The sequence below is a fragment of the Canis lupus genome, chromosome 19 (assembly GCF_048164855.1).
Source record: "Canis lupus baileyi chromosome 19, mCanLup2.hap1, whole genome shotgun sequence".
NCBI lineage: Eukaryota > Metazoa > Chordata > Mammalia > Carnivora > Canidae > Canis > Canis lupus.
Window position 1 is genome coordinate 19,125,704 of NC_132856.1, and position 15,538 is coordinate 19,141,241.

At 34.5% G+C, this 15,538-nt stretch overlaps 1 pseudogene; it reads right to left on the reverse strand.

Annotated features, from left to right (window-relative positions):
* Positions 1-491: 491 nt before the first annotated feature.
* Positions 492-11,208, reverse strand: LOC140611194 (phosphoglycerate kinase 1 pseudogene; annotated as a pseudogene).
* Between the last annotated feature and the right edge of the window lie 4,330 nt (positions 11,209-15,538).

Here is a 15,538-nt window from a genome sequence, read left to right on the forward strand (position 1 = left end):
ATTAATATTTCTCTGGTGATTAGCATAGAGACTTTTTGTACATATTTGTGCTTACTGGTCATTCTTTTTAAAAAACTTTTAATATTTATTTAATAGATTGCCAACTTTGTCTCCCCCCCACACACACTTGGAATTTCATCTTATTTCCATGTTGAGTAATGAAACAATGACAAAACTAATAAGAATACGGTACTTCAAAAAGAGAAACTAACAGAGCTCACTTTCTTTTAACAGGCAAAATATAAATATATGCACTTTAGAATGCACACCAGTTTAGTTACTAAAAAATTCAAATGACATCTTGAAGTATGTAGACAAATCCAGGGTGTGTAAGAAGAGCTGAGACACTATGCAACTGTTAGAGGGCTCTTGGCACTGCATCTCTTGGACACTAGCTGAATCCTGACATGGGGGAAGATTTTAGCTAATGCTATATGGAGATACGGAAAGTATTAGGTTAACTTAGGGCTGTAGGAACCAAACACAGAATACTAAACACTGAGGAAAGCATCCACCCCAGGAAGTACTTTACTTTCCAAGAGCTCTAAACTGGCATCGCTCCCAGGGCTCACATGGCGGACATTATCCTCTGTGTTCCATTTGGCACAGCAAGTGGCAGTGTCTTTGCGACTTATGATGGTGATGCAGCCCCTTCAAGTGGCTTTCACCACCTTATCAATGAGGGTTTTGTTTCCTTGGTCAACAGCTTCCCAAACATGTCCACAAGTCCATTCCACATAATCTGCTTGTTTAAGCAACTGCTTCAGTATTTCTTGCTATTCTTGGGACTATAGTACAAGTCCATCCAGTATTTCTTGCTATTCTCGGGACTATAGTACAAGTCCATCCAGCCATCTGGACAGTGGCTTGTCCAGTCTTGGCATTCTCATCAAACTTGTCAGCAGTGACTAAGTCAATAGGTAAGGTAATCCTCATATCATTCTTCTTTGACAATTTTGGCTCTGTCTTCACCAATTACCAGGTTGTTGAGCACCTTAAAGAAAGCAAAAGCCACTCCACCACCAATAATCACCTCATTGACTTTGTCCAGCACATTATCTATTAGCTGAATCTTGTCTGAAAACTTAGGTCCACCTGGATGGCCAGGAAAGGCTGTTCTGAGCTCTCTGGTATTGACAAAGGAGTTCAGTTCCTTTATCAAGAAACCTACAGCTTTCTGTGGCCAACTGATTCCCACCATGGAGCTGTGGGTTTGGTGAGCAGTGCCAAAAGCATCATTTCCACAGACATCCTCTTCCTTGGAAAGTGAAGCTTGGAAGACTTCTATTTTGGCTCAGTCTTAACCTTATTCTCATAATTATCTCTTTCCTTCCCTTCTTCCACCACATGAAAGCAAAGGTTCTCCAGCCAGATGACAGACCCAGCAGCTGGGTCAGCACAAACTTTCTTCACTTCCAGACCCATACAAAATATTCTTGCTCAGCAGAGATTTGAATTCTACGGCAACTGCTCCAAAGAGAACCCGTCAGGTATAGGGGCACTATCAGGCCAGCCTAGATGGCTCATAAGAACAATTGACTTGGCTCTATCGTTCAAGCAAAATGTGTTGCTTTGGATGGCAGCCTTGATTCTCTGGTTGTTTGTTATCTGGTTGTTCTCATAGAAACACTGAAGTCCACTCTTATGATGACCTACTTCCCCTTCATGTCCAGTTTGTCCAGAGGCAGCTTGTTAGAAAGAAATGTCTTGGCAATACAGTGGTGGTGAGGCTTAGATTTTAAACAACAGCATTATTGGCTATTCTTGTATCTCCTTTTGCAAAGTATCTTTTCAAAAGTTTTACCCTTTTTATTGGGTTATTTATAAGATTGACTTGTGAAGTTCTTGATATATTCTAGATAAAAGCCATTTTTCAGATTTATGCATTTTGTAAATATTTTGTTTAATTTATGGATTTCTTGATGATTTCTTTTGAAAGAAGTTTTTAATATTGATGAAGTGCAAATTATCAATTTTTATAATGACTGGTGGTTTTTTGTTGGGTTAAAAAAAAATCTTTGCCTACTAAGGTGACAAAGACAATTTCCTATGTTTTTCTCTAGAAGATTTATGGCAGAAGATTTTATATTTAGGCTTTTGATACATCTTGAAGTAATTTAACTTTGGTGTATGGAGTGACCTACAGAATTGACCCAGCACTTTTTGTTTAAGGGGACTTCATTTCTACTGAGTGGATTTAATTTAGCATCTTCGCTGAAAATAAGTTGTCTCTCTAGGTACTTCCATCTGTGTCTATACCTAAATTTAGACTCTCTCTTTTGTTCTACTGATATATTTATCTCATTCTTTATACCAATGCCACAGTCTTAATTAATGTAACTTTATAATGGTTCTTAAAAGAAGGAATGTATGTTTTTCTATTTTGTTCATTGTAAAAATCTCCTTGTAATTCCATTTTAATTTTAGAATAGTTCATGAATTTCCTCAAAAAATCCTTCTGAGATTTTGACTGGGATTGAATTGAATCTGTAGAGGTCTGATTGCTTTTAAGGTTTACTATTTAACTTTTGTTTTCAATAATTGAACTATGACATATCACAGTATATTTCTTTTTGTATCTATGTTGCCTGAGTTTTACAGAACTTCCTCAATCTTAGCCTTGAATCCTCTAATTAGTTTTTAAAAAAATCTCGGTTACAATCTTCACAACTATTGCTTTTGCCTGATTAACTCTTCCGATTTTAAGACTTCAATTACATTAGACATTTATACTATATTCTAATTGTCTGTTATAGTCTCAGGTTTTCCATATTTCTGGAGCTTCTTGTTTCAGTTTGGACATTTTCATTTGACCTATCTTCCAACTCACCTATTCTTTCTTCAGCTACATCTAATTGATGATTAAACTCAACCACAGATTAATAAGATCTCAAATAGTGAAATATTAACTTCGATTATTTTAAGTTCTAGAATTTCCAAATTCCAAATATTCCCATCATCTGCTAAAATTTCCATCTTGTCACTTAATTTCTGATAATATTAATTTAAAAGTTATGTACTGTAACTCTAACATGTGGTTATTCTCTTGATAAATATCAGTTGCCTGCTTTTTCTCTTGTGTTTTGGCCAATTCTGAACTTTTTGTGCCTGATTACTTTGTATTGCTTATCAACATTCTATATTATTAAATAGCAAATTTATATCAATCAGTTGAAGCATTAGAGAATGCTTTCTTCTTCCAGAGAGGAATTATTTTTGTTATTGTTGAGCAGCTGGGTGCATCACCATAATACACTCAGGAATTGAGGTGATTTTAAACTGGGCGTCAATTATGAGAACTGGTCTAGTTTACATTCACTGTTACATGTAGAATGTAACACCTTTAGGTATCAACTGAAAACTCAAGTATTTATAAGAACACTTAGCTCCACACTTTTCCCAGCTATATGAAAGTGTCAATGTTTTGCTCAGTGTCTTATCCTCTTATCAATGCTTTAGCATTTATCATTATTTTTAATGGGAAAAGTAGCTCTAGACCCTGAAATTTTCTTCCTTGGTTCTTGGTTCTCTCAGTTGTGCATTGGTAGTCTTTTTACATTGGTAGGTTTTTTTGTGTGTCTTAAAATAGATATTTAAAAACATATTTTCCTAGCTTATTTAGTTGTTCTTAGCAAAAAGACTGTTCTTAAGTGTCCTAGTTAGTCATTGCTAGAAAAAGAATTTCTTTATCATCTCTCTAAAGTATTTTTACAAGTTACTGAACCAGCTTTAAAAATATATATTAAAATATAAGTCTTTCTGATACATTTAGAAGAGGCAAGGTTTTCCTTATTTAGATTCAGTTCATTTACATCTGGAATCTTTAATTGGGATATGTCAATTTTTAATTGGTAATTATGGGCACTGCTTAATGATAAGGAACATGTAACTCATAAGTGTAACTTACTGGGAATAAAAGAGTATTTTATGATTAAATGACATTTGGGTTTACCTTTGAAATGCATACACACAAAGTATACCCAAACCCACATAACAAAGACTTAAAAAACTGAACTGAAATTTAAACCACTCCCCATAAAAGACAATAAAGATCCTATAGCTTGAACATAACTGGACTAATTTTCTCCTGGGACAAAACCACCCACATCCACAAGACGATTATAATAGCAAACAGAATCTATACAAAATAACATGAACAGTGACTAGCATAAAACCCAAAATTAATTGACATGGAAAGACCTAAGAAATGTGACCCTCTTTCTTTCTTTGAGAAAAAAAGTGTGTGCAAGTGGAATGGGAGAGAAAGGGAGAGAGAGAATCAGAAGCAGGTTCCATGCCTGGTGTGGAACCTGATGCAGGGCTTGATGACATGAGCTGAAATCAAGACCTGGATCCTTAACCAACTGGCACCCAAAAATATACCCATTTTTAAAAAAGACAACAGATGCAAAGCCTCAGATGACCCAGAATTTGGAACTATCATGACAAAGACTTAATACTAACTACTACTATGTGTTAGAACTTTCATAACAAATACACATAGAATAAATACAGAGATAGGAAATATCAGCACAGAAATAAAAATATTTTTAAAAAATGAAGTTTTAAAACTTAAAAGTACACTATCCTAAATAAAAGATTTACTAGATGGGCTTGATAACAGAATATACATAACAGAGAATGGTGTCTGCAAACTCAAAGATAGATGAATAAAAATTGTTCAAACCCAAGAAAACAGGAAATAAAAGATGATTTAAAAATTAAACAAGAAAAAAAATTAAACAAGAATTAGGTACAAATGAAACCACAATAAAATACCTAAAGTAAGTGGATTTCTTGGATTTCCTGAAGGAGAAGATAAAAAGATGAGGGCACAAATGGATTTAAAAAGAAACATTTGCAAATATCCTAAATTTGATGGAAAACATAAATTTATAGAATCTAGAAGATCACTAAATTCTAAATAGGATAAATTCTAAGAAAATCATGTGTAGACACATAATAACCAAATAGCAAAATCCAAAGATATCTCAAAAACTAAAGACATTACATGAAGAGGGATAATAATTTGAAAACTATGGATTTCTGATCAAAATTTACCTAGAGTAGTCAGTATATAGACATTGGTAAGGTACTGACATGAAAAACAGACTATATATATCCAACACAAATATCCTTCAAGAATAAAGATAAATAAAAGAATCAAGGAATCAATCTCAAATCAAGGAACAATGAAAACAATTTATCATCAGCCAATCTAAATTACAGGAAAAAAAATAAAGTTCTTCAGGATGAAGGAAAATGATACTGGAAGGACTACTGAATCTTTAGGAATGAATGAAAAGATTGAGATAATTATAAAAAATGTTTTTTAAAAATGTAACTGATTGATTTTGATAGCTAGATACAAATATCAAGGTCTTAAATTAGATATTTGCCCCTGATTATTGAGATTGATCAAATGTGTTGTGTCACTTGGATGCTTCCTTTTAGAACAAAAGTACTCATTTCTCCACATGCCAGGACTTGTTGGCTACTAAAGGCTCACAAGTGAGACCTACTCAAGAAATGCCCTCATTAAAGGAGAGCTTCCTCATCCACTTTGTGACTCTTTCCCAGGGTCCAACCTCATTCAATGAGCTCTATATTTGGGTATAAAAGCCCATCTGCTTTGTCTCAATTTGGAACAACCCTGAAACGTCATTGCAGTCCCTCAGCTCTCCACAAAATCAGCTGATAGTCGTTTTTTGTTTTTTGTTTTTTTTTAAATTTTTTTTTTATTTATTATGATAGTCACAGAGAGAGAGAGAGAGAGAGAGAGAGAATGAGGCAGAGACACAGGCAGAGGAAGAAGCAGGCTCCATGCACCGGAAGCCTGATGTGGGATTCGATCCCGGGTCTCCAGGATCGCGCCCTGGGCCAAAGGCAGGCGCCAAATCGCTGCGCCACCCAGGGATCCCTGATAGTCTTTGTTTTAATCACACTACAGTTCAAATTTTTTCAGTCTGCATGATCTTATTTCATTACTCCTTGTAGACGTGATTTCAAAGGGCCCTCTCCAACAAACTTAGTGCATGCAAATCTGCTTCCAGTCTGTTTCCTGGGTAACCTGACCTAAAAGAGTTTAACATATACAGAACCCTTGTAAAGATGAATCCTTTGGAAAAAAATGAAAGATGAGGGGGTGAGGAAAGAACAAACATCACAGTAATTTTCACTTGGAGATAATTATTTAGATTGTTTTTCTCAGTATGATTGGCTAAATAAAACACATTCATGGAAATCCTCTGAAAGGCAAATGATAGTGTGGAGACTTGCTTTCTATCTAAACTCCATCAACTCTAAGATCTTGTATGGTTTCAATCTACCACTGGTCTCAATGCCGAAGATAAAATAAATAGAACACTATTAGAAAGTGAAAAAAAATGAGAAAATGCTCTCTTGGGCCATAAAGAGTGTAGAGAAAAAGATGCTGAGTTATCATAAGGAGCAATAGCTATTGACTGGCATTCACAGCAAACAGACCAAATCTTCTTTTATAGGCAATGACAGATTCATCCTGAAAAAAAATCTCAAATTCTTTCCTTAGGTCAAGCCATTAAAAAAAATCACATAAACACTCTCAATCACTGTAAAATGTTGAGGATTAAAGATATTTTGGTTGAGATTTTTGCTTATCCTATTTCTACTGGTTGAAAAAAATTCCAGTCATTCATAACAATTCCTTTCATTATGGAACTAGGTACACTATTGCATATTGTATCTCATTTATATTTTGTTATTAACCACACAGTATATTATTGTAGAATTATTGAAAAATACTTTGATGCCTGCGTGGCTCAGTCAGTTAAGCATCCAACTCTTGATTTTGGCTCAGTTCATGATCTCAGGGTGGTGAGATCAAGCTCCACTGGAGCTCCACTGGACGTGGAGCCTGCTTACCATTCTCTCTCTCCCTCTGCCCCTCTCCACCCACTCTCATCTCTCTCTCTCTTAAAAACAAACAGAAGAAGCAGAAATTGGATAACAGATTATAAGTAATCCAGACAGACATTGCAGGATTCATGCTTTATGTTGCCTTTCTAATATTCCTTCCTCCCAAAGAACATACTATTTCTCCTCCAGGAACCTCCAGACCCTCTCTCCCCAAGTGAAATATACACATGCATATGACTTACCCTATCCTTTACTTTAAAAAAGTAAGGTAGTTGTCTCAGGCCTAAATAATCAAATCCCAAAATGATTGGTTCAGTAATAGTACCTGCATCACGACAGGCCAATAAATGTTGGGGTATTGTAAACAGAAATTAAGGAAGATTTCTTTATTTTTTCTAGCTGAGAATGCTAAGATGGTAGGAAATGTTCTTACATATGGCCATCTTGGCCACCATATGTGGTGGTCCTTCCTGAAACTAAAACTAACACAAATAAAGCAAAATAAAGCTAAAGCCTTAGAGTTCATGACCTCTAAGCCTTTGAATTCGGTTGTATCTGAATCTCTTTTGAACTTTTCTGTTTGTGTTAAATAGTCCCTTTCTTCTTAAGCATACTTGAATTTTGTTTGCATTACTTACAACTGAAAGAGCTTCAATAATATATAACTGTTCATAATGGTGATTATTTTCTCCTGGCTATATTTAAACAAATGTACACAGTTTAATAGATAATAGGAAGACAACAAAATTGAGAAATATTTCATTTTCTCTACATAAAACTATCAAGTATAGCAGGTAAGGTAAATATTATTAATCATATCTTACAGACAAATCAGAGAACAAGGGACAAAATCAGATTTTGAACTGGAACTCATGTCTTGTTAACATTTGGTATTTTATGTGTTATATATATGTATGTATTTATGTATATATGTATATATTTATATTTACATATATAAATATATAAATGACACGACATTGTCCTTCAACTTTCTCATCATCTTAATAAACTATTTCCTAGATATTAATAAAAATTACTTACCATGTGAGAGTGAAAATGAAGGAAGAAATTATGAGCTTATAAAGACTTTATCAATCCCCAAAATTAGAAATCTAGAAAATAATGATATTGAAAAGGGAACCAGGATCTGTGAGAGTTTGGATAAAGGTTTGAAAGCATCCATTCCTTCATTCAACATATGTGTCTCATGCCTTCTTGGTTCAGGGCCTTGTCAGAATACTGGGAATTCACTGTGATCAGGCCCTATCTGGCCTCTGCCCTCATGGCATTACAGAAAGAGACAAAACACATCCAAGTGTGTACACAAATTCCAACTCTGGCATGTATACTGTATGGGAGATATTTTGGTGCAAATGAGTTCATAAGATGATTTGATGTAACGAGGAGAATTAAGGAATGCCTTTGAGGGTAATGATGCTTAAACTGAGATCCTGAGCATTAACCAGCTTAAAAGGGAGAGAAAAGTGGTGGCTTAGCAGTTGAGCATCTGCCTTCGGTTCAGGGTGTGATCCTGGGATCCAGAATTGAGTCCTACATTGGACTCTTTGCAGGAAGCCTGCTTCCCCCTCTGCCTGTGTCTCTGCCTCTCCCTCTCCTTCCCCCTGTTCGTGCTCTCCCACTCTCTCTCTAACAAATAACATCTTAAAAAAAAAAAAAGCACACATAGAGAAAGAGATTGTTGCAGAAGAATATAAATTAATTAACAATCTTTTCTTTGCAATATGTAGCCTAACTTTCTCTTGCTTCAATTTAAGCTATTTTAAGACAATACTTTTTCTGTGCTGATCTTTCCTAGAACTGTACAATTTAGATGCGGAAGAGATCTTAAAAATATTCTAAAATAACACTTCACTTTTAAGGATGGAGAAACTAACCCCTGTCCCCCATTGTGATTTGTACAAGGGCACCCAGTGAAAACAGCACAAGTGATTAGTTATTTTTCAAAAAAACAATTTTTGCCAAACTAAATCCCAATTTCTATATCTAACCATTATCTTGTCAATCTTTTAATCCTTTCATTGACTCTCCACTTTTCCTATATCTTTGTTAAGCTGTAGAGCTCAAAGTGTGTCACACAGTTCCTAATGGCAGCATACCGAAATAAAACACAGTGGGTTAGATTCCTGCAGTTTTTCACATTATCCCTAAAATATTTGTGCCTGAATGTTGAGTTTCTATCTGAATAACCTTATAAATTTTACACCAATATGTAAAATTTTCTGTCATAATGCAACTATAATTGATTTTGTACATTGAGATATAGGTTTTTCAAAAAATCTATTTTTATTAAGAAAAACAGTCCAAACAGTTCTTTTGAAAAGAGACCATAGATAAGAAAGCAACAAAGAATGATATTTGTTACTAGAGTGCAAAGCATCTGTTATTAAAGTAATTGTTGAAATATCTGTTTTGCTATTAGTTAATTATTTCACAATAAATTGCCTAATAATTAATAGATTTATTGAGAGCCTCAGAATTCACATTGGTTGTAAATTTATTCAAACATTTTCTCTTGCTCTTTGTTTTAACGATATATTTATTTATTTTAGAGAGTGGCGGGGGGGCAAGACAGGGAGAGAGGGAGACATTCCCAAACAGACTCTGTACTGAGCACAGAGCCAGACGTAGGGCTTGATCCCATGACTTTGAGATCATGACCTATCATGGCACCTGGGTGGCTTAGCAGTTGAGCATCTGCCTTCGGCTCAGGGCATGATACCGGGATCCAGAATTTAGTCCCACATCGGGCTCCTTGCAGGGAGCCTGCTTCTCCCTCTGCTTGTGTCTCTGCCTCTCAGTCTCTCTGTGTCTCTCATGAATAAATAAATAAAATCTTTTAAAAAGAGAGAGAGAGACAGAGAGAGAGAGACAGAGAGAGAGAGAGATATCATGACCTGAGCCAAAACCAAGAGTTGGACACTTAACCAGTTATATCACCAAAGTACCCCTTCTCTTGCTCTTAAATCCTTTTCAGAATCAGTTATAAAGCTTAAATCTGTCTTGATTTTTATCTATCATCTTTCCTTTATTCTTTTTTGGTAATGAAATGGATTAAAAATTCTGAGCCATCTCAGAACCATCTTTCATCTATCATGAAAAATTATATCCAGAAAAATATTGCTTTTGAATAAAGTATCACATTAAAGATAAAGTAACAAAAAAGCAAGCAATTGCTTCTTCATTATTGTACATTAATTAATATATTTATTGTAATATAGGCATATAATAAAATTAGTGTATAAAAATATATAATGAAAAGCAATCACCTTCCCATTTCCTTTATTTTGTCATTATTTTAATTTTTATTCTTTTGTAACTTTAACAATATTTTTTTTTTTTTTTTTTACTTTAACAATATTTTTACAGCTCTATTTCTTGTGCCATAACCCCCAGTAAATGACAGTTCTGTCAAGTTAAATCCTTATTTTTCATCTTCTCCCACTAATTTTCACCTCTTACCTTTTCTCAAGTGTCTGTTTGTATATTTTAAGGTTAAAGCTAACATTACATTGTATATTCATAATCTTTTTTTTTTTTAATTTTTATTTATTTACTTATGATAGTCACAGAGAGAGAGAGAGGCAGAGACACAGGCAGAGGGAGAAGCAGGCTCCATGCACCGGGAGCCCGACGTGGGATTTGATCCTGGGTCTCCAGGATCGCGCCCTGGGCCAAAGGCAGGCGCTAAACCGCTGCGCCACCCAGGGATCCCTGTATATTCATAATCTTTACCTGAGCTTTTGTATAGATTTATTAATAAAGTTTAAAACTAACAACCTGTATCAACATTATTATGAGTGTCTTAAGTTCATGTAAGTATTTGTCAGATTGAGACCTTTCTAAACTACTGATCCAATATTATGATCCCCAAGTAGCTCTAAGGACAATATTCCTAGGTAAACATAACTGCTTTTTTTTTTTATACTCCTTTACTTCAAACCATTACATGCATCAGTTTGCTTCCTATTTCCTTGGATAATGATTTTCCTATACAAAATTTGATTTTGCCTGACCACTCTAATTGCTTTTCCTTTTTCTTCTTGACCAAAAACCAAAATAACTACAAGCTTCACCATAGCTCCAATCTATCATATATATTGACAAAAATATCATATATTGTATAAGGTCTTTTTCTGCAAATACATAAATTCCAAAGTGCTATAATCTGCTCCAATTTAAGATCAGAGTCACTTGGTAAAAGATTATTACCCTAGAATTTCTCAGCTCTCCTACATCACATCGACATGTTCTAAATCTCATAAACTTGGTTTCCTTGGCTGTCTTCTTCATTTTTCTAGTGTATTTCAAGAAAATCCTATGATACACAAATGGTAAATGATAAGAGTTTTGAATATTTTAAATATCCCAACCTACTGATATTTTGGGTGGGTATAGAATTCTAGATTTGATATAATTTTTTTTCCTCAGGACTTTAAAGACATTGCTTCATTAACTTTTATCATTTCATGTTCTGATACCTGTCTACTTTACTTTGTACATATTCCATCTTGTCCTTTGGTATTTTTAACTTAATAGTTTTAGGATTTTTTTAATCAGTGTTATTACATGTGACTTAGTGTAGCTCTTTCCACATTCATCAATGAATCCTTTCATTTTAAAGACATAATTCTCTTCCTCTCTGGAAGATTTTCTTGTGCAATTTCTTTGATGATTTTCTATATTCTTAACTTTCTCTAGGGCCATAATTCAAATGATGAATGTCCTATAATATTTCTCCATTTCCTCCCAAATGAATACCTATGCTCAAATCCTTGTTTCAAGTTCTGGTTCCAGAGGAAACCAAATCAAGGCACCAGGTAACATGAAAACAGACTTTAAACTGCCTCATACATTAAAGTATTAAATAAAATTAGCCTTTTGGGGAACTGAGAATGAAGTTATATATCTGTATGTTGAAGTAATGATTTAATTTCAGTTTTCACCTGAAACTGTACAGTTTCTTTCACATTTCTGAAAAGTGATTATCAGAAATCAATGGAAGAAAATGAAAACAGCTGTACTACTTTTTTAAATAAAAAAAATAAGAAATCAATCTATATTTTTCAGAGTTGTTAAGAAGTTCTGGGTTCTGGGTAAAGGTAGAGGACTGCAAATATAACATAATTTCCATTCTCTAAGCACAAAAATATGAGCTACCACTCTCTCGAAAAAAAGAAATAATAACAAAACCAAACCAAAAAATACAAACAAGTAAAAGAGGATAACCTAACAGAATTTGCTTGAACAACTTGTATACAAGGAAATTAAAAAAAAACCACAGAAGAGTCTTTAGAAGATAATATTGGTGATAAACCCCTTGATTCCTAACACTATTCTCATGCATTAGCCCCTTTACTAATTAGTTAATAAAATATCATGACTACTCACTATAAATGCTTTCCAAAATTTGGAATGAAGCAACTGAGTAGACATCCATTTTATCTGTTCTTTTTGTGTGGAAAAGTAATGGAATCTACAGGTAAACCCAAGGAAGATAACAAAGGGAATAACTTAATTAACTAAAGACTCCAGGGCTACATATCAGAGGTGAAAAGATTCCAAAGCCTATGTTTTCCATGAAAAAAAAATCCAATTAGAGAGGCTGAAATCTGCTTCAGGACTTCTGCTTCCAAAACTTCTTTTGAGCTCTCCTGACTCCCCTCACCTTCACACCCTTTACCCTACCATTCCTTCTTGATCTGCAGGAATGTGGTTAAGATATACAATCACCAACTCTCATCTCTAGCTTGGAGGGGAAGACAAATTAGACACTAGAGGAGAGAAGTCAAGATCCATTCACTCTAAGAGCAAAAGAGTTAATGGGCAGGATATCGTCAGCAGAATCAAGATGAAAGAAAGGCAGTAATAATGCAGATATAATTCAAAGGACAGAAAGCATGAAGAAAAAAAGAAGGCAGAAAGGAAGGAGCAATGGAGAAATTTAAAAAGGAGGGGAAGAAGGATGTAATAGGAAAATAATCAGATTCAGAAAAGATTAAAATCTCAAATAGAATGAAATTCCTCATAATTGCTTCACAAAAGAGGACAAATTAGTAAGAATATGAATTTAACAAAACAGCATATAACAATAAATAAATGACAGTAGGAGATGAAAATCACAAACAAACACTGCAGGGCAAAGGGGTGTCATCATTACAATGTTAGACAATAAATTTAAAAATAGGAAGGAGCAGGATGCCTGGGTAGTTCAGCAGTGGAGCATCTGCCTTCAGCTCAGGGCACGATCCCAGAGTCGTGGGATCGAGTCCCACATCAGGCTATCTGTGGGGAGCCTGCCTCTCCCTCTGCCTAAGTCTTTGCCTCTCTATCTCTGTGTCTTTCATGAATAAATAAATAAAATCTTTTTAAAAATAGGAAGGATCCAAATAGAAGAAGAACTAAATCATGATATAAAAGGAATAATTAAGGTAAGCAAAGTGAATACAAGTGAAAAAGTCAAAAGAATTTAATTTATCATGACATTATTTCATAGAAAGCTAAAGAAGCTGGCAAAGGAGATGGAATTATGTAAGAATTCTTTTTTCTTTCAATAAGGAAAAACTATAAATTTAATAATCTTTCATGTTTCAAAGTTGATGCAGATACTTCACTTTTAGAAAGAGCTTAGTATCCCAAAGATGGAAAAAAAAAAAAAAAAAAAAAAAAAAAAGAACTCTTTAAGCACCCAGAAAGGAAAACAAACTAACCTAACTAACTAATAGAGAAAAACCAGGCTGGCTGTCTATGGACATACCTGTGGCAAGATTCGATGTCCGAAGATAATAGAGCAACATCTACAAATGTCTGAGTGAAAGCAAATATAAACCAAGAATATTATCAACACTGTAAATGTCATTCAGTTATTTGAAACAAAAACAGATGGTTGTGGGTGGAAAGGAGACCTGTGAGAATATCTGTCTTTACTGTTCATGATAGGGAAACATGAGATAAAGAATAGAATCCAACTACTAATGCATTTTATAATCTTTTTTCAACCTAAAGGATCATTTATTAATATTTCTTGCAGTGGAAAAATATTTATTTGAAGTTCATTTATTTACTCAATTTTGAGGTTCTCATCTGCTATTAAATTTTTATTTTCAAATTACTACTCCAAAATTAAAAGTAGCTGTAATTATGTGACCTCTTTATGCCTATTATTCTCTTTACCTCTCTACTACATGTAAAATATGAAATGATAGTCACCTAATGTTCATAGCAGTGGGTTGGGTTTATAGTGTATTTTATTGTTATTGTTTTCATTTTCATCTTGCAATTAATCACTGTGTAATTGTTTAATTATTTAATTGGTTACACTGTGCAGGTATAATTTTAATAAAATCAGTAGAGTGGTAAGTTGAGATAGAGAGAGGAGCAAAAAAAGGAGGAGGAAAACAAGCAGAGTAAAGAAAGCAAATAGGCTAAGATTTCCACAGGAAGGGAAAATATGGATCAGTGTTATTTTGCTATATATTTGCTATATATATATTTGTATTTTTCTGAACTGTGTAAATATTCAGAAGTAGTTTTTTAAGTGAAATCAACATTTTATGAAACTCTGTGTTCACAGCTAATTATTCCTACAATTAAGCTTCTAAGAAGTTTAAGAAATAGCCAAATGTTTCTAACATACTGTGTAAGAGTCATTAAGCTAACCCGCAACCCGAAAGGGATTAAGGGGAAGAAAAGGAGGGAAAGATGTTTTCTCCCCACTTTCTCATCACAAAATGTATTAAGGACTGATTATATATTTATGAAATAGCAAATTCCAATGTCAGAGAGATGTCAGTCTTCTCATCTACCCAGACTGATTCCAGTTTGCCCTCACATCAGCTATGACATGGAATTGAATCCTCTCCCTGGTTTCAACAAGAATTCTGAACATATTAATTTATTTTGATAAATTTTATGGCCTTTACTAAAATTTTATGGTTACTAGGTGTGTTCAGGTCACAATTGTAACATATTTTACTCAAAAAGTATCTTTTCAACTTTTTTTAAAAGATTTTTTTAAAAAGACTTTATTTATTTATTCATGAGAGAGAGAGAGAGAGAGAGGCAGAGACATAGGCAGCTCCATGCAGGGAGCCTGATGTGGGACTCCATCCCAGATCCTGGGATTATGCCCTGGACCGAAGGCAGGTGCTCAACCGCTGAGCCACCCAAGCGTCCTGTAACTTTTTGTTCCCTTAAGTTCCTTCATTGTATGTTTTGGGCTGTGAATTGATTTATTCTTTTTTTTTTTTTTTGAGAGAGAGAAAGAGGGCATGAGAGCACATGGAGAGGGGTTGGGGAGGGAAGGGAGAGGGGAAGAGAGAAAGAATCTCAAGTAGGCTCCACGCTCAGCACAGTGCCCAATCCAGGGCTCAGTCTCATAACCCTGAGATCATGACCTAAGCAAAATCAAGAATCCGATGCTTAATGAATGGACTTGAGCCACCCAGGCATCCTGGCAGTGAATTCTTTTTTGAAATCCTTTTGCCACAAGGCAGTGCCTAGGTCCTCTTATACAAGCTTCTACCCTTAAGATATTCCTAAGGTAACTAAAATCTCTCTCATCTTCATAAAGCATGGATCTTCAAACATGGCTCAGGTCCTACTGCCATGTTTCCATGCCCAA